General features: G+C 44.9%; 1 pseudogene; it reads right to left on the reverse strand.

The window, feature by feature from the left end:
• Positions 1–768: 768 nt before the first annotated feature.
• LOC112547504 (solute carrier family 25 member 3 pseudogene) lies at positions 769–2,764 on the reverse strand (annotated as a pseudogene).
• Positions 2,765–20,733: the final 17,969 nt, after the last annotated feature.

Raw genomic sequence — 20,733 nt, forward strand, 5'->3', positions numbered from 1 at the left:
GTATATTTGTCATTGTTTATTCTTTACAACAGTTTACCTGAAAGGTGGCACATAATATATATGTTGCAATTTTAACCTTTTTTGCATGTCAGTGAATGCAAGATGTAGAACAGCAGCTTGTTGTGGGCCATTTAATGTATATACAATGCAAGCATTTCAAAAGGGTAGAAGTTATGTACATTTCTGGTCACACATTTCTTGGCTATGACTTGTGGCTATTTTAATTCCACAGAAAACTGATCCAAAGCCCAGGGAAGTTGATCAGAATCTTTCAGCTAATTTCACTGGGCTTTGGATTAGGCCAGAACAGTATAGTTTTACATTTATGTAGAAGTGTTGCAGAATTTTCTTAGTTTTCCTTTCAATCAATTGTAAATGCCCACTGCACGTGACTAGTGTACTACAGTTACTTATTGTCTTACTATAACAGCAGCATTCCATAGAGATTCTATATTTTCACAGTGACAAACACTTTTATAAATAATGATTTCCCACAGGACAAAATGCATTTTTATTTGCTTTGTTAACTCTTTAAATTTCCACATAACATTTGTAAACATTTAATAAACAACATTCCAGGGAAAATTATGTTCAGATGTACTTTGTTTGGCATTCATGCATAGCTGAATAACTTGCAGGCCATATCTCATTTAAGTTACATCATGCCCATATCCCTTTTATCAAAAAAACTCCACAGCACACATCAATTCGATCTGTGCTTAAATAAAGGAAGGTGTTTGCCACAGATAGAAATGGCACCAAATTAGGGCATATTATACTTATTCTTCTATTCCAAATTATTTATTCAACATAAAGTATGTAAATAAGGGATAATAAGGATTAACTATTTTTTGCCCAGATTTATCTAATTTGGGAGCAGGACACCTTTGTTTAATTGACTATTAACAAATACTTCTAACATCTCAGAAGTTTTATATCAAACACACATAAATAACTGTCCTCAATATCCTAACCTTTAAAATATAATACTCTGTAAACAAAACTGCAAATATGGAATTCCAATAAACAATGTGGATAAACCCTTTAGTCTGAGTATGGTGTAAATTATTATATTCTGAACATATTAACTTATGTATAGTATTCATAGCCATTTTTAATGTTTTGGTTTCACTAAATACGAGTGCAAAATAAACATCAATCTAAAAACATGTACATTTTGTCTATAATAGGGAATATGACTGTTGCATTTAAATTTTCAGAGTTACTATCCATGGAAAACAAAATAAACACAGGCATTAAGAGCCACATGCTGACAAACTGAAGTTTGCAAAAACAGACCTTTAACACAGCTGTCAAATGTAAATCCAAAAGTCCAGAGATTAGGGCATCTAAAATGATGGTTGGAACCTGAAATTGACAGAATGAATGCAGTGAAGAAATTGTGAAACTGGAAGTTGTGGGAAAAGGTTAACCACTCCACTCAGTCTCTCTCTGGAGAGGTAGCTTTTTGAGATGGGAATGGGTACAGAAGCCTGAAACAGATCCACAGAGCCATGAATGAAACAGTACAATGCAGCATCTATGAGCTGAATCTACTTAAAAACCCTTCTTTCAGTGATGCAGGCATCTCTGGTGGTGGTGGTCTTGGGAGCCTGAAATAGACCTTGACTGAGTCATAAATGAACCACTGCAGGGCTGTGAGGGTGCCAATCATGATGATGCGGGGAAAGAGGCCTTTCCACACACCTACGAAGCCCAGATTCTTGAGGACTTCCATAGCGCCGCTGCCCCTTTGCTTGTTGAGCACAGACACCACAGAGTCAGCTGGGTGGGAAACTATAGCACAAAAGATACCAGCTATATAGCCAGCAACAAAGGTGACGCCAAGCTGCTCGGGCATGGAGCACTCACTGCGTGGCTTGGGCACCACATAGGCATAGAGGGCCTCTAAGGTGCGCTCAAAACAGGCAAACTTCATCATGGTATAGGGGATCTGGCGCATCCAGAGCGGACCCACTCCCTTGTAGAAGGCCCACACCCCCTCCTCAACATACATCTTGGGGAGAGCCACCCGTAATGTATTCGCGTAGCCTGGCTGTGTCTGGATTCGCACCTTGGCCGCCTCCATGGGGGACAGAGCAATGTCAGCGAAGAACTCGGCACTGGCTGAGGCAGCCAGGTAGAGGCTGGTCCGCCACAGGTAGGCTCGTTCAGGTCCCAACATGTCAGCATAACGCAGCTTGAAGACCTCATATAAGCCAAACTTGCAGAGGCCCTGCAGAGAATAGCCCACACAGGTGGGGGCCCATCCCTTGGCCAACCCACGCACCCCCTCCTCTTGGAGGGTGAGATTAAAAGCCTGCATCAGGCCCCGGTAGCGACTGGGGTCTGCCTGCATGCGGCACTTTACCAGGTCCAGAGGCACCACAGCCGTGTGGGTCAGGCCGCAGCTCACCACCCCACCGAGGCCGCACAAGGCCAGGTACTTCGCAGACCCATGCTCGCAGCTGTATTCCTCCTCCTGCCATAAACAAGGCAGGGCGGCCGCCCACAGCCGGAACCGGCGCTCGGGACGAAGGGCAGTGCTGCTGTCGCTCCTCCCTGGGGCCCCTAGAGCCACCTGCTCAGGGCTGCTGCAGGGAGGGAGGGCGGCGCTGCTGTCGCTCCTGCCCAGGCCGCAGTGTGTGAGTGAGGCGGCTGCCTGCAGCCGGGCTGGAAGCTGAGGAGGGGATGCCAGGCCATTGCCCATCTCCCAGCTGCTCGGGGGCCTGCTCCCCATCGGGCCCCCCGAGGGCTGGTCCATCTCTAGGATAGGGAGAGGCCCTGCTGCCGTCTCCTCTGGGTCTGTTGCCATGGCCACCTTCCAACTGCCAGTGCCCTTTGGAGACCACAGGATTCTAACCATAGAGACTCCGCCTAGAGTGGAGCCCAGCCCAGCTGCCACAAGCATGAGTAGAGCGCCAGCGTGCTGGAGAGACACTGTGTCAGCAGCCACTCTGGCCATCTCTCTATGGTGCAGGGGGTGGGTGGAGGACTAATGCTCCAGCTGGGGTCCTGCATCACAGTGTGGCAGGGGAGATGTGAAGTACACAAGGACGCCTGAGGGCAGATGCGGGGAGCTAGACAGAAGCTGCAGGCGGGGGAGAGTTGAGTGGGGGGAAGGAGAGCCTGTCGGTGTCATCGAAATGGCAAATGGCACAGGCCCAGCAAGGAAAATGGAAGGGGAGGCGCAGGCAGAAGTGGTTGGCAGAGTGAGGGTGGGGGATTTTTATGGAAATAAAGTGATGAATATCCTGCAAATATGCAAACGATTGTTCTCCATTTTAAAAAATCTGCAAATTTCTGGGGTTCTAGCCATAACACTGTGGAACCCAGTATCACTATGTGGTTGCATCTACACTGCACCCGTAGCTTGAAATAAGCTACACATTTTGAGCTATGCAAATTGTGTAGCTTATTTAGAATCAATTTCAAAATAGCTAATTTTGTAATTTGGCACTGTCTACATAGCGCCAAATTTCAAAATAACCCACTATTCTGAAGCGTTCCTTACTCATGGTGGAATGAGGTTTACAGGGACAGTTGGAATAGCGAGCCCGTTATATTTCAAAATAATGGGCTTACTGTTAAGACATGGGATAGCTATTTTGGGATACCTCTGATATCCTGAAATAGCGCTGCAGTGTAGATGTAGCCTGTGAGACAGTTCCCAGCTGCCAGGTCCATTTGAGATCCTGGTATCTACGCCCATGGAATCAGCATGTCCCAATATGTAGCAATCCATCCTGATGTGGACTCCCAAGCCTACAGAATGATAGGCCTCACCAGGACTACACGATCAATCACAAGCTGTCTTCAATCACAGCCATTTTTTAACAATCACTGTGACAACTATATCTCTTGGCCATAGTTTACCATGCAGCATATTGTGCCTTTTACATGTGTATTTTACAACATCCATCAAATACAAAAACTCATCTGAGTTACTGTATTTGTAATTTTGGTACATCTGAATGAGCAGAAAAGCCTCACTTCACCTTGATTAGTCAGGGTGTATCTAGACTACATTAGACTTTCAAAAGAGGATATATGCAGATTCCACAGGAATTTGCATATATCTTCTTTCGAGCTCACTTTCGAAAGTGAAAGTAATTAAGATGCGGTTTTGTCGGCAAACCCTCCCGTTTGTCGACAAGCCATGTAAGCCTCATAATTTTTAAAGACTTTTCCTCTTTCGAAAGTCTAGTGTAGTCTAGATATGCCCACAGTATCATGAGCTGTATAGATGCAATGGAAATTCATTCAACAACATTTCTACCTTTTAATTAAATTTTCATCTTAAATTTTTTTTTTTTAATAAAAAGGATGAATATATACAGAGAAACTCTCCAGAGCATTGTGCTCCGCTGCTAACAGGTGGATAAAGATACAGTGCCAGATCCCAGCTCTTGGTAATACAGCTGTGGCAATTCAAAACAGTCAGGGTTCCCATAGTTTAGAGGAACTCCCCACCCACAATTGTATAAGACTACTGTAACTGACTCTACTCTACCCTCTCGCTACCCTGGAATGGGTGGGGCACGTCAGAGCTATGGCAGAGGGACGGCATGATGGCTGGATTTAATGGATGCATTTGAGCAGTTCCTGACTGTAATTTGCAGCCAGGTGTAATGCAGAGCAGTTCTGAACCTGCCCTAAGCTTTACAAGGTGCAGAACTGGTCCCAAGGATCAAAGGAGCACAGAACTATCTTGGATCACTTGTGCTCCCCATATCTTTCGGTTCTGAGCTCTGGTGCAGCTAAAGAACTGACCTGCTGAATAAGCTTTGATTTTGCTTTACTTTGAGAACAATTCAGACCCTTAATATTAAGCAGCAGTCAATATTTATTGCTTTTGTTTTTAATTTGTTTTACAGCAGGGCCAGATGATCAAGCACCCATTGTGCTAGGTGCTGTACAAACACAGAACAAGAGACACTACCTGCCAAGATCTTAGAATACACTATCTTCAATGTAACCTTCTCTGCTGCGCTTTTTATTTATGGCCTTGATCTTGAATTCCTTATATACCCATAACTTCACCTGACTTTACAGGCAGTTTGCGTATGCAAAGAGAACTGGGGTAGAGTTAGAATGTCTCATGCCTGCCCTGGAAGCATCACTCCTGGACTGAAATCATGTACTCCTTATAACCACTGGTTTCTTGTTCTTTCTGCAGATGTAAATTAGAACTAACTGGTAAGGGTTTTCGTTGGTTTCTTTTGTGAGGTAGGCAGATGTTCACCAGAAACTGAATGGTGACCATTACCCACAAATGGCCAAACATCCAGCAGGAGACAATAACTTGATCACTACTGACCTTGTAATTCATGTCCTGATTTTTAAAATGAATATAAATAGAGAGGAAATAGAGCATGAGTATTCAAGCCTTTCACACAGATAGGTTACATTTGTGACTTAACTGTATGAGGTATGTGAAGAGTCTGAGCACTGCTGCTAGGCAGCTTGCTGCCCTTTCATTTCTTCCTGCTGCTGGAGAGAGTGGTTACATAGCTAGAGGGGCTGGTGGTTTTATTGGTTGCCCTGAGAGACAGCTCCATTGCTGAGGGGAGAAAGCTAGAGAGGAGATTTCCTGGAGGAGTCAGTGCTGTGTAGATCAAGCTCTCTAACAGCACAGTCCTGCAGCCACAGGTAACCTTTTGTGACAGCTGGGACCCATAGCTCCTGGGGGTGAGTCTGACATGCTTTTCTATCTTTTGTATTTATTTTTTTGAGATGGTCAAACTAAACTTCTGTGTTTCAAAGCCACTTTTTGTAGCAGATTCTAAGACAATAATAATCATCCAAGGCCTGATTCTGAGGCCCTTACACTGCGTAGCACCTTTCTCTGAAAGGAGCTACGGTCCATGGCAGGCCCGGGCACGCCATAGGCAGGGGTTGCTCCAGCCTGGCTGGAGCTGCCTGTGGCAGGAGGGCCTCTCCAGCCCAGCCCAATTAGAGTGGCCCCTCTACCCAGACTTTAATCAATTCAACAGTTAAACAATACCTTTAAGAGGTTAACCAATTAAATGGGATTTTACATCCCTAGATGTAGTGTGTGTGGTAAATAGACAAGAGTGTGTGTGAATGTGTGTGGGGGGGGCACAGACTGGGTGTGTATGACAGTGACACAGGCTACGTCTACACTGGCAGCTTCTTGCACAAGAACTGTTTTACAGAAGAATTCTTGTGCAAAAGAGTGCGTCTATACTGGCATGTGCTTTTGCGCAAGAGTGTCTATAGCAGTGTGGACGCTCTCTTGTGCAAGAAAGCTCTGATGGCCATTTTAACCACAGGGGTTTCTTGCGCAAGAAATTCATGTTGCCTGTCTACACTGCCCTCTTGCACAAGAGGGCTTAATCCTCGTGGGCAGAGGAATAACTCTTCCAGAAGAAGCGCTGTTTTCTGACACTGTACTGTAAATTTACTTGCGCAAGATCGCATGTGCAATGTAGACACCTGGCAAGTTTTTGCGCAAGAACAGTTGTTCTTGCACAAGAAGCCACCAGTGTAGACATAGCCAGAGCCTGCGCTGTGTTGGGTAAGATTCTGAGAGAAGCCACGCTCTGTCTCTTTAAAACAGTGAAAGTTCTCTGCTCTGTTGTTTTTCCCCCTCTTCCCTGCTCTGCAGAAATGGGGTATCGGGGCTAGTTCCTGTATTAGCTATTTCAGATATTTTCAGAACAGATTCGTCTGAGATGGAGAGATAGAATCATAGAATAATAGGAATGGAAGGGACCTCAAGAGGTCATCGAGTCCAGCCCCCCGCCCTCAAGGCAGGACCAAGCTCCACCTACACCATCCCTGACAGATGTCTATCTAACCTGTTCTTAAATATCTCCAGAGAGGGAGATTCCACCACCTCCCTTGGCAATTTATTCCAATATTTGACCACCCTGACAGTTAGGAATTTTTTCCTAATGTCCAATCTAACCCTCCCCTGCTGCACTTTAAGCCCATTACTCCTTGTCCTGTCCTCAGAAACCAAGAGGAACAAATTTTCTCCTTCCTCCTTGTGACACCCTTTTAGATATTTGAAAACCGCTATCATGTCCTCCCTTAATCTTCTTTTTTCCAAACTAAACAAGCCCAGTTCATGAAGCCTGGCTTCATAGGTCATGTTCTCTAGACCTTTAATCATTCTTGTCGCTCTTCTCTGTACCCTTTCCAATTTCTCCACATCTTTCTTGAAATGTGGCGCCCAGAACTGGACACAGTACTCCAGCTGAGGCCTAACTAGTGCAGAGTAGAGCGGCAGAATGACTTCACGAGTTTTGCTTACAACACACCTGTTGATACAAACTAGAATCATATTTGCTTTTTTTGCAACAGCATCACACTGTTGACTCATATTCAACTTGTGGTCCACTATGACCCCTAGATTCCTTTCCGCCATGCTCCTTCCTAGATAATCACATACCAACATACAAGCCATAAGTGTGTTAAAAAAGAACTATGTAAATTCATGGAGAATAGGTCCATCAATGGCTATTTGCCAGGATGGGTAGGATGTAACCCCATACGCTGAGGCTGTGTCTAGACTGGCCAGTTTTTCCAGAAAATCAGCCGCTTTGCCGGAAAAACTTGCCAGCTGTCTACACTGGCCGCTTGAATTTCTGCAAAAGCACAGACTTCCTACTGTAAGAAATCAGTGCTTCTTGCGGAAGTACTATTCTGCTCCCGTTCAGGCAAAAGTCTCTTTTGTGCAAAGCTTTTGCCAAGAGGGCCGGTGTAGGCAGCTCAGATTTGTTTTCCGCAAAAAAGCCCCGATCGCGAAAATGGCGATTGGGGCTTTTTTGCGGAAAAGCGCATCTAGATTGGCACAGACACTTTTCCACAAAAAGTGCTTTTGTGGAAAAGCATCCATGCCAATGTAGACGCTCTGTTCCGAGAATGCTTTTAACGGAAAACTTTTCTGTTAAAAGCATTTCCGGAAAATCATGCCAATCTAGATGCAGCCTGAGTGTCCCTAGCCTTGGTTTGCCAGAAGCTGGAAGTGGAGGACAGAGAACAAATCATTTGATGATTGCCTGTTCCGTTAATTCTCAGCGGTCCTTGCATTGGTCACTGTCAGAATCGGATACCGGGCTAGATGCACCATTTGTCTGATCCAGGATAGCCATTCTTATGTACAGAAGTACTAGACATACAGTAGTTTCCCAGCTTGGAATCCTGTCTTCAAACACATTGACATTCATAGTGGTCTTTCAGCTGCCTACCCACTGACCCATCAGTAATCATTGTTAGCTGCTTACTGACAAGGTGATATGACCATTTCCCTAGAAGGTGCTAAGCGCAGACACATCTAGATGTCCAGCCTGCTTAATGCTGCCAGTGCTGTTGTTTCTGCATAAAGTGCCTTTGTGGTGCTTAGAGGTATTTAAATTTTATTTTGTGTTATTCTTATCTAATGTAAGTTGACAAGAACTATTGCTGAGAGGAAGGTGAATGAGGACTGTGGATTAAAAGTGTGTTTATTTTGAGGACAGAAGAATGATTGTCAGGCACTGTTTCAGAATCAGGCCTTAATCTCACCAAATTTCTGACCCATCCAAATGAGCATGGCTTTGAGCAGATGTCACTGCTGTGTGTAGTGTGAAGTTAAGAGTGTGATGCACCCCAAACTTGCAATTTCGCTTTATGTCAGTGTCTTGCTAAGTGGTCTTTACAATGCATGAGCAAGGCTCTCAGCTGGTGTAAATTAGAGTAACTCCAGGTATGGCAATAGAGTTATGCCAGTCTATACACCCTGAGAAACTGGCCCAGAATTGTTTCTCTCTTGTATCTTTTTCCTAATTAAGGGGTGTAGCATGAACAGTAGGTATTTGGGTCACACACTCAAGGAACCTGTAAGATTCTTTACCGTGAAGATGCTCTAAAGCCCTAATGAGCAGAGATACTGTTTGATTTATTTGTATTATCATGATGCTTATAAGCCCTATTATGGGCCAGGATCCCACTGTGCTAGAAGCTCCACAAAAAGATGGACCCTTCCCCAAAAAGCTTAAAATAGAGAAAGACGGGTACAAGGTAACAAGGAGATAGCATTGGTGAGCATGGTAGGCACTGATCTCAGCACACCAGCAGCCTGACTATGGTCATGTGTATGTAGGCATTATGGAAACGGAGAGTGTTAAGGAGAGATCTGAAAAACAATAATGAGGTAGCTTTTTAGACGTTTACAGAGAGTGTTTCCAAAGCACAAAGGACAACAGGGGAAAAAAAAAACAAACACAAAGCTACTTTTCTGAAAATTTAACAAGAGACCCAGGGAGATGGCATGATTGGCCAATTGGAGGCAGCAGCTGAGATCTCAGTCATGATGGAGAGGTGATGAGTACCAGATAGGTTGTAAAAGGCTGAAAGTGAAGACTGTAGTTTATGTTTGATGTGCAAGAGCAGGGGCAAGTAATTTTTGAAAGGGGGCCACTTCACAAATTTCTGAAGTGGCCCCAGGCCACCTTGGTCAGGGCAAGGCCAGGACACTTCCCATACTGACCTGCCCCCAGACCCTGACTGGGGTGGGAGAGTGAGTGAAGTCTTTGCCATCTGGCATCTAGAGAGAATCACCAGCTGTTTTAAACAGCTGGCAGTTCATTCTAGGTGCTGTATGCCTATGGCGAGGTGAGGAGACCTTGCGTGCTCCCTCACCCCAGGCCAATCAGTGCAAAGTCTCTCACTCTGTGCCCCTATCCTGCAAGAGGCGTGCAGTGCTTAGAGTAAACTGCCAGCTGTTCAGAACAGTTGGCGGCTTCCTCTGGTGCCATGTACCCCTGGCAGGGAAAGGAGACTTCGTGTGCTCCCCCTGTCCCCAGGTAGGGTTGCCAGATACCTTCACAAAATCCTGAACAGGCAGAGAAAAATTGGTTGAGCAAAAAAAAAAAAAAAAAAAAAAAAAGTTGCTGCTGTACTTTTAAATTACCACACTCCTTGCTCGCTCCCCCCCCCCCCCACCTTCACAGATGCCGCCTTCCATCTGAGGAAAAACAGAAAATACAAGGTTTTTTTTAAAACCAGACGAAAAGCCAAAAAAACCAGACACCTGGCAACTCTATCCCCAGGTCTCAGTTGGCTTGGAGGTGGGGGAGCAGCAGGGTGGTGAAAAGTCAGATCAACCAGCTTGGCAGGCCAAATTCACCCACAGAGGCTCTTGCCCTGTGCTAGAGAAAGGGGTGCCAGTGGAGCGATGCAAACAGAGGTGACATGGTCAAAGCCACGGGCTAGGAAAATGGTCTTCGTAGCAGGATTCTGAATGGCTGTCAATGGAGCAAGACTGCGTTTGTCAAGGCCAGAGAGAAGGTTATTGCAATAATTGTGATGTGAATTGACAAGAGCCTGGAGAAGAGGGTTTCACTGTGTAAATGGACAGGAAAGGCAGTACAGTATCTCAGATGTAATGCAGAAAGAACAAAGTTTTAGACACAGCCTGGATGTGGAGACCTAGAAAGGTCAGAATCAAAGTTGATGCCCAGGTTATATGCCTGAGTGACAGGCAGGATGGTGGTGTTGTCCAAAGTGATCAAGAAAGGAGGTAGCAGAGAGAGTTTGGCAGAAAGATTAAGAGCTCAGTTTTAGCTATGCTGAGTTGATGGCTAGATATCCATAAGAATATATCAGAGAAACCAACTGAGATTTTACGTTGCAAAGACGACAACAGATCTGGAGTAGAGAAGTAGTTAATGTAACCATAAAAGCAGAACTCATTGTAAATGTCATGGTAATGTTAGCATTTATTCTGATACAATGCTATAGTGTTTGTGGTGAATTGAACAGTATCAAATGTAGACAGTAAAAACATAAAAGGGAGATAATGTATGGATGTACAGGCAGTCCCCGAGTTACGCAGATCCGACTTATGTTGGATCCGCAGTTACAAATGGGGCTTTTCTCGCCCCAGAGGACGGGAGCGGCGGGACGCCCAGATGCGCCGCGGTCCGCCGCCCCCGTCCTCCGGGGGAGAAAAGCTGCTCCCCGTCTCCCTGGTCTGCAGGGAGACGGGAAGCAAAGTCTTGGAGCACGCCCGCAGCAGGACAGCCCAGGCAGTGGGACAGCCGCGGCGCGCCTGGACTGTCCCGCTGCCCGCGTGCTCTGCGGCTTTGCTCTGCGTCTCCCAGGTCAGCAGACCAGGGAGATGGAGCAAAGCCGTGGAGGACTTGGGCGGTCCCGCCACCCCCGTCTCCCTGGTCTGCTGGGGGGTGGGGGTGCAGCTAGTGCCCCCCCCCCCCAGCAGACCAGGCTTTTCTTGCCTACCCCTGGGGTAGAGCAGCTGGGGGCTGCTGGGTTGGTCCCGCAACGCCGCTCCGGACCAACCCAGCAGCACCCCAGCTGCTCTGCCCCAGGCGTCTGACCAGCAGCGGCTGAATCAGGACGCCTGGGGCAGAGCAGCTGGGGTGCTGCTGGGTTGCTCCTGTAGCGAGGAGCCGCGCTACTGGAGCAACCCAGCAGCACCACAGCTGCTCTGCCCCAGGCGTCCCCGATTCAGCCGCTGCTGAAACTGACCAGCGGCTGACTACAGGAAGCCCGAGGCAGAGTTGCTCTGCCCCAGGCTTCCTGGAATCAGCCGCTGATCAGTTTCAGCAGCAGCTGACTTGGGGACGCCTGGGTTTCTTAAGTTGAATCTGTATGTAAGTCAGAACTGGCGTCCAGATTCAGCCGCGGTTGAAACTGATCCGTTTCAGCAGCGGCTGACGCCAGTTCCAACTTACATACAGATTCAACTTAAGAACAAACCCACAGTCCCTATCTTGTACGTAACCCGAGGACTGCCTGTAGTTAACAGCTGGAAAAATACCCCATAGATCTGATCAGTTCCTTTAGGAATTGGGAGTACTGATAACCACCAAAGAAGTCACACAGTTAACCTGAATATTGTGACTCAAATGAGTAGTTGATTTAGTGGCACATATCTATTTGATGAAAATTTGATTAAACGATATTGTGCTGAAAATGCCTTATTGCTTGGCATAATCATATTTTCCTCTTCTAAAATGTTCTGCTCCCTCACCCTCTATTTCATACCACTTCACTTATGAAAGGAGAACCTTCAGTGCAGTCAAATAGTAACTGAACAATCAAGTTCTTGGGAACTTGAGACTAGGGATTCCATGACAGATGACTTATTTTATTAATAGTGCCAAGAAGGCACTATAGCTTCTGTCCACACATAAGAACAGCCATACTGGGTCAGCCCAAAGGCCCATCCAGCTCAGTATCCTGTCTGCCAACAGTGACCAATACCAGATGCCCCAGAGGGAGGGAACACAACAGGTAATATTCACATGATCCCTCTCCTTACCCACCTCCAGAGAAACAGAGGTTAGGGACAGCATTCCTACCCATCCTGGCTAATAGTCATTGACAGACCTAACTTCCATTAATCTATCTAGCTCTTTTTTGAAACCTGTTAAAGTCCTAGCCTTCACCACACCCTCTGGCAAGAAGTTCCACAGGTTGACTGTGCACTGAGTGAAGAAAAACTTCCTTTTGTTTGTTTTAAACTTGCTGCCTGTTAATTTCATTTGGTGACCCCTAGTTCTTATACTGCGGGAATAAGTGAATAACTTTTCCTTATTCACTTTTTCCACATCAGTCATGATTTTATAGACCTCTATCATATCCCCCCTTAGTCTCCTCTTTTCTAAGCTGAGAAGTCCAATTCTTTTTAATCTCTCTTCATATGGGACCTGTTTCAAACCCCCAAACATTTTCTGAACCTTTTCCAATTCCAATATATCTTTTTTAGATGAGGCGACCACTACTATACGCAGTATTCAAGATGTGGGCATACCATGGTTTTATATAGAGACATTAAGATATTTTCTATCCCTTTTTAATGATTCTTAACATTCTATTTGCTTTCTTGATTGCCGCTGCACACTGAGTGGATGTTTTCAGAGAACTATCCACAATGACTCCAAGATCTCGAGTAAAGGGGAGAACAATGTATCCTAGTGATTGTATACCTCAAGTATCCACATTGTCTGCCTCACTATTCAACATCTACACTAGTGACTTACCTGATGGAATTTTACATACATTAATATATGCAAGTGATATTGCATATATTAATGTATGCAAAATTCCATCAGGTAAGTTACTAATGTAGTTGTTGAATAGTGAGAGATACGCAAAGACTTCACCGCCATCACTACTATCCTCTCAACTGACCCTCGGTAAAGTCAAGGATTTTGGTAATAGCCTTTCAGCTAAACAATAGAGCTGCCAAAGAACCGCCTAATATCACCTTTTGCAATCAATTAATCCAAAATGAGCCTTATCTGAAATATCTGTGTGACTTTGGGCAGAAACCAGACTGGTGTATTTTCCAGATGACCTTTACATGAAATGATATAAACAGTGACCTGCCACATTGGAACCTCATAGGAATAAGACGAAGTACATATGTGCACACACTTTGAACAGTGATTCGAGCAATGGTATTCTCGGCCACTACATAGTGCACAGCAGTTGTGTATGCAGCTCACAAACCAATTCTCTAGACATGCAGCTCAATACTAGAATGGAAATTATAACTGGAAAATTATAATCAGCACCCAGTCAATGATTGCCCACACTGGCACACATACACCCACCCAAAATCTGGAGGAACAGACACAGAAACATGAGTACAATCAAACAATGGCCAACCTAAATTTACCAATAAATTAGGATTTCCAAAGATGTGAAATATCACAAGCCTTTTTAGGATCAGACAAATGCTCTGAAAGCACCTTAATTCAATCCTGAAGCACAATGGAAAGCTAGGGTAATTCTAATGTTCCAAAGAAACACCCGATTACTAATGATGCCACCAAAACAACCAACCCAACACAGAAAAAATACCTTTCAAGCTTCAATCTATCCTGAAAATAATTATCTGCACTGAATCTTTTCAGAACATCACAAGCCAGATGCTGTCATTTCTTCCACTTTTGAAAGATGAGACACAATGTGACTCTGTGTACCAGTTGCAAACTGGAACACATTGTAAATCAGTGCCTGCTTTGACTGATTGCTGGCATCATGTCAGAGTTACAACATACCACTTCTGAAGCTACTCATTGGCTCACTGAGCTGTATTGGGTTATTTGAATATTGCTAATCACCTCTCTTGCCATACCAAAGAAGATGAAGAAAATCTCCTTACCTGGCATGGACAGAAAAATGGGCTGATTTATAGCAAAACAGGTCTGCTAATATTTTCAGTAGAGAACCAAGAGTTGTGCTTTCACCTGAGTTTTTGCATGTTTGTAATATTCATGACTGTGTCAGTCCCCCTCCTGGGACCCTGACCCCTGTTCTGTCCACTCTCTCACCCTTCCAGGGCTGCAGCAGGACCTTCACTTGCAGAGTTTTTAGCCCTGGGCCTTCCTGGCCCCCAGGATAAAGATTCGTGTATGGGGCTGAAGCTCTGGACCAGTCACAGCTGAGTAGGAAGCCCTCTTCAACAGTCCCTGCTCGAGCCCCACCCCCAGCAGCCGTTAGCAGGTTCCTCCTGTGGGGCATCTCTGAGTCACCTTATCACTGGATTATTTACACCTCTCCATGCAGCTGCAGCTGCTGCTGCTCTATCTGCCCTAGGAAAGGCTTTTAAAGAGGCCCTGTGGAAGCCTAATTCAGCTCACCTGGCCCTTAATTAGTTTTCAGCTGCCCTGTCTCAGCTGCCCCTTTTCCCTTTTAACAGTCTTTTTAACCTTCCCTGTCACATATTATTGAACCAGTTTTAAGGAAAGAAGGTGCTACAAACGTTTATGTAGCTTGCTATAACATTACTAAAGCTCTGAGAAGTGCTGCAGAATTCAAAAATCCCAAAGCTAAGAACAACAGTTTGCCCCCCGCCCCCCCCAAAAAACAAAACAAAACCACATACATCATATAATATTTGTAAGAAATTCAGAGAGGGCAACCCCCCTCCCCCACAATTTTTGCCATTTAATTTGATAACAACCAACTTCCAGATTTGTTCCTTTCTTTTGGAAAGAGCATTGTTTTTGTTCTTTGTTTTGCCCATAAATCTCTATACAGAATTATCTGTGTACCAAAATCATGCTTTATATTGTAGCCACAGTACAGAAGTCTGAGGGAAATACAGATATTTTATTGCTATTGATCTCAATATCATGAAACCTCTAGATTGCTTTCTGTTTATTTTGGCAAAATAATAATTCTTGCAAACTATTTTATTACAAAATGCTACCTGTAGCTACTGTATGCTATAGATCCTATATATTTTACTCCTCAAATTGCAGTAAATTGAAAAACCAGTTCTTTTTTTTAATTGTGCTTCACTGTTTTTCTTACAAACATATAATAAACTTTATACCAAATCCAGCTCACCTTATTTGCATAGAATTCTGCACCATAGTCAGAAGATTTGTGACAAATTGTGTCTGTGACTTCTCTGCCAGGTAGTTTTATTAATGACGTGTGATAGGGTATCTAATATATATAAAATTGGGAATAGTAGGATTCCTCAAATTGTATGTAGAAGTGAATATTCATCTCACAAGGGAAATAAAAACTCACCTCTTTACAGAGTCTCATTATGTTTGAAACAAATGATATGCAATGTATAATCATTCCTCTAAACTTAGATGAAAAATGTTCAAAGCTTTCAAAAATCTGGTTTTATTTATGTAGAAACTATTAATGTCCACAGCTTGTCTTGAGGGATAAGAGAAATAAATAAATCTGCTTGATTAAATATCTTAATATTAATATGATGTGACTGAAAGATAATATTTACCATAGCAAATGTACATAACCTACCAATACCCTCTACTTTTTCAGTATTTCAGTGGAATTGGATGTATTATGTATCTAAGGCAAGATACATATATATATATATATATATATATATATATATACAGGGCTCGCTAAGCTGCGGTGAGCCCCACTCACCAGCCGTGCGGTTCGGCACGCTGCGCATGCACTGACCGCACTGTGCGGCTGTGCTGGCTTGTAATCTACTCACTATGGGCGAGTAAATTACATTAATTGTGGAGCCCTATATATATATATATATATACACTCACACACACACAGGGCTTGACAAACTATAGAATCTACTCGCCCGTGATGAGTAGATTTCAGCTGCACGCCCCGTTTACTGGTGGCGTGCGCATGCGCAATGCGGCTCTTGAGAGCAGTTTTCTCCGCTGTTTGTCAAGCCTTATATATATATTACAGGTTAATATGCATATGTACACAACATAGGATGCCAGCACTGAGACAGATGCTATGGAATCTACCAAAAATTGCCATAGTGTAGAATTAATGTTAAGAATAATTACAGAAATATCCTCCGTCTTTCTAAGGCCCTGGTTCAGAAAAGCAGTACTTCAGCACAGCATTTGTGCATGTGCTTAAGTTCTACCTAAGTCAAATTAACCATATGCTTCAGCCATATGTTCCTCAACTGGGACCTAACGGTAAATTTTCCAAAAATGCATAAGGATATATCTACCCTGCTATATAAGCCCAGGGTTTGAACTTGGGTTCAAGCCTAACCCCTTTTCTGTCTTAACACTAATCATGACAACCCAAGACTTGGACTCAGGGTCACAGGACTTCTCAGGTGTGGAGGGTCTAAGCCTGAGTCAAGCTAGTTCAAGCCCTATTGCTTTGCAGTATTGATGTTGCTTTCAATCTATCCTGAAAATAATTATCTGCACAATTATCTGAATTTGTGCTTTTGGGCTATGTCTACACTGAAAGGTTTTTGCACAAAAGAGCTGGTTTTGGCGCAAAAACCGGTGGAGCATCCACACCTCAAGTGTATTTTTACACAAGTAAATCAGCAGAACAGAGGGCTTTTGCTGGTAGAATTATTCCTCTCCCCACGAGAAATAACTCCTTTTTGCGCTACAGCTCTTGCGCAAAAAGGCAGGTGTGGACACTTCAGAGGGGTTTTTGCACAAGAAACTCCTATTGGCAAAAGCACAGGTGCTCTGATGGCCATTCTGTGACCATGCAGTGTAGACACTCCTACACAAATGCACATCGCTTTTGCAATGCGCTTTGAGATCTGGACACGCTTTTGCGCAAGAAGTTTTTGCGGAAGCTCTCTTCCACAAAAGGCTTCTTGCACAGAACCCTGCAGTGTAGACAAAGCCTTGGAGTCCACCAACAGACCCACACGCCAACTTTCTTTATGCTTTGGACTATCACATTTCCCCTCACAGACCATGAACAAAGGGCTAGAGTGGTCACAGTTTGGGGAGGTGCTAGGAAGTACGGCATACGGATAGTTGGACTTGGGCCCTCATAATCAGTGTAGGTACTGCAGCCCCAGGTTGGATCCGAGGGCTCAGGAATCCCTAACTTGGGGTTACAAATGAATGTAGACACTCAAACCCTTGTTTAACAAATCCAGGGTCTGCTAACTCAAGTTCTATTAACCTACGGCTTATTGCTGCAATGTAGATGTACCCTCAGTGACTCTGGATATTCCTGCACTGCAGTAAGACACCTGGGCTACGTCTACACTGGCCCCTTTTCCAGAAGGGGCATGTTAATTTCAGTGATCGTAATAGGGAAATCCGCGGGGGATTTAAATATCCCCCGCGGCATTTAAATACTTCAAAGTAGGAATAAGATCCTCCAGAAAAGGGCGCTTTTTCCGGAGGATCGGGGCCAGTGTAGACGCTCTTTTCCGGCTTTTCTAAAAGCCGGAAAAAAGCAGTGGACATTTTTATTTAAATGCCGCGGGGGATATTTAAATCCCCCGCGGATTTCCCTATTACGATCGCTGAAATGAACATGCCCCTTCCGGAAAAGGGGCCAGTGTAGATGTAGCCCTGAGGTCTGTATCAGCTGACATCCATTTGTGGGGTTTGGGTTTCAGGGCTATACAGTTGCAGTGTAGACATCTGATCTCTGGTAGGAGCCTGGCTCTGAGCCCCTTTCATCTCGTGGGGTCCCAGACCCTTAGCTCCAGCCCAAGCCCGAATATCTACTCTGCAGTCTACTTTCATAACTCCAAAGCCTGAGCCCTGTGAGCCCCAGTCAACTGATGTGGGCAAGATGTGGGTGTTTTATTTGCAGAGTACCAAACAGCTTTGCCTCATTCCTTGTCTGAGGACCTGGCCCTGCCTTCCCCTTCTCTGAGGCTCTGCCCCCTGCTCACTCCCGTCTACTCTCCCTCCCTCTCTCCCACCCTCACTCACTTTCACCAGGACAGGACAGGAGGTTGGGGTGCAAAAAGGGCGTGTGCATACTCTGGGGTGAGGCAAGAAATGAAGATTTTGAGCTGGACTGCAGTGTGGTGCTGAGAGGTTCAGAGTGTGGGAGCGTGCTCTGTGCAGGAGGGGCCGCAGGCTCTGGTAGGGAGAGGGTTCAGAGAGAAGGCTCAGGTCGGTGTTCATCTCAGGTGGCTCCTGGAATTGGTGTCATCTCTCTCAGGCTCCTAGGAGGAAGTGTGGCCAGGTGGCTCATACACTGCCCCTGCCTGCAGGTGCTGCCGTCTCAGCTTCTATTTGCCATGGTTCCCAACCAGTGGGAGCTACAGAGCTGATGCACGGGATGGAGGGAGCCCCCTATGTCTTCCCTCTGCCTAGGAGCCAGAGGGAGATGCCGGCACTTCTCAGGAGCTATGAGGAGTTGGGCAGGCATGCTACCTGCCTTGCTGCAGGTGGCCAACCATACTTTAAATGGCCTGGTCAGTGGTGCCACGAGGGTCCCTTTTCAAGCTGGTGTTCCAGTCGAAAACCGGATACCCCGGCAACCCTCTGTTTGATTGCAGTGTAGGCATACTCTTTGAGGACAGATTTTCAAAGCTAGATGGGCATCTATTGGTTCAGATCAGCACTTTGGAAAATCCCACTAGACCCTAAGCAAGTTAGACACCAAACTTGCATAAATGTCAAGAGGACTTGAGCACTCTTGAAAATTTTCCCTATGCTAAGTCAGAAGCCCCACTCGGGCTCAACAGGGCTCACACTTGAAAATCACTTAGGAGCTTTTGAACATGCCATCCTCAGTATCTGGCAGGAGACTAGTTTAAAAGTCAACAGTTTTTGTTACAATTTCCACCCATAGGAGGTGGAAGGTGCAAGCCAGTGCTGCAAGGAAGGATCTATGTAACCTTGAACTGCACTGTGAAACATATTCTGTTGCAACTGTCAGAAAGCAGCAGTAATACCTCCTTCATCCTGCGAATTCCTCCTGAAGCTGATGAGTAAATGAAGGACTGAGGCCACAGAGGCTACATCTAGACTGCAAGCCTTTTTCAAAAGATACTTTTGAAAAAGCCTCTTTCAAAAAAGAGTGTCTAGACTACACCCAGTACTTTTGAAAAAGCAAGCTTCTTTTTCAAAAGAGAGCACCCATGCAGTCTGGATGCTCTCTTTCAAAAAAGCACAGTTTGCATTACATAGCATCTTTTTTTCAAAGGAGCACTTTAAAAAAAAAGGCATTATGCCTCGTGAAACAAGGTTTTCCGTGATCTAAAAAACTGCTGCATTCTTTCAATTTACTTTCGCAAGAACATGGCAGCAGTCTAGACTCAGGATACGTTTTTTTCAAAAAAAGGCCATTTTTTCTGAAAAAAACTCTGTAGTCTGGACACACCCTGATTGATCACACGGTCACAAACTTAACTCCTTTCATGTGAGAAAGACCTGCTGTATGCTTCCTTCCACTGTTCAGGTTTGCCCTGAAAAGGGGCTATTGTATAAGAGTTATAGTTTTGTAAGTACTAGCCTAGTGGAATAAAAACACAGGTAGTTTTACAAGCAATAATGAAACAGGAGCATTATTACATTTTTAATTTTAAACCCATGTATGCAGGACTGGCCTTACCATGAGGCAAACTGAGGTGGCCGCTTCAGGTGCCAGATTGTGGGGGGCGGGGGGCTCCACTAGGACACAGAGTGTAGAAAATTGTGTCTGCTGCTGGTGCATATGTATTCCATCTGCAGTACCATGAGAGGAGTAGAAGAGGAACAAGGCAGAATCGAGACCTTTCAAAGTTTTGGCCAAAGCGAGGAGACATGGGGGTGTCATTTGAGCTCCCCGCCTCAGGTGCCAAAATGTTGTGGGCCGGCCCTGCATGTATGTTTACAGTTAGTAAAGATGTGGCAAAGGGAGATATATGATTGGAGGAACTCAGGGTATGTCTACACTACCATCCTAGTTCGAACTGGGGTGGTTAATGTAGGCAATCGAAGTTGCAAATGAAGCCTGGGATTTAAATATCCCGGGCTTCATTTGCATCTTGCCAGGCGCCGCCATTTTTAAATCCCCAGTAGTTCGGACTCCGTGCCCGCGGCTACACGCGGCACGGAATAGGTAGTTCGAATTAGGCTTTCTAATTCGAACTACCATTACACCTCGTTCGAAAGCCTAATTCGAACTACCTACTCCGTGCCGCGTGTAGCCGCGGGCACGGAGTCCGAACTACCGGGGATTTAAAAATGGCGGCGCCCGGCAAGATGCAAATGAAGCCCGGGATATTTAAATCCCGGGCTTCATTTGCAACTTTGATTGACTACATTAACCACCCTAGTTCAAACTAGGGTGTAGTGCAGACATACCCTGAGTGTGCTTTTTCCCCTCGTGGTACACTGGATGAACATTGTAAAAAACCAGAATGGTGATCAGAAGTTTGTCTACTGAAGGAGTGAGGCTCTCCCCTCCTGTTCAAGAAAAATACATGTTAGTTTGAAAAAAAAAAATGGAACGGAAATAATTCCAGTATAATAAGATGCATGCAAGATATGATGGTAACTGTGG

This window comes from Pelodiscus sinensis, chromosome 9, assembly GCF_052426305.1.
Source record: "Pelodiscus sinensis isolate ZL-2025 chromosome 9, ASM5242630v1, whole genome shotgun sequence".
Lineage (NCBI taxonomy): Eukaryota > Metazoa > Chordata > Testudines > Trionychidae > Pelodiscus > Pelodiscus sinensis.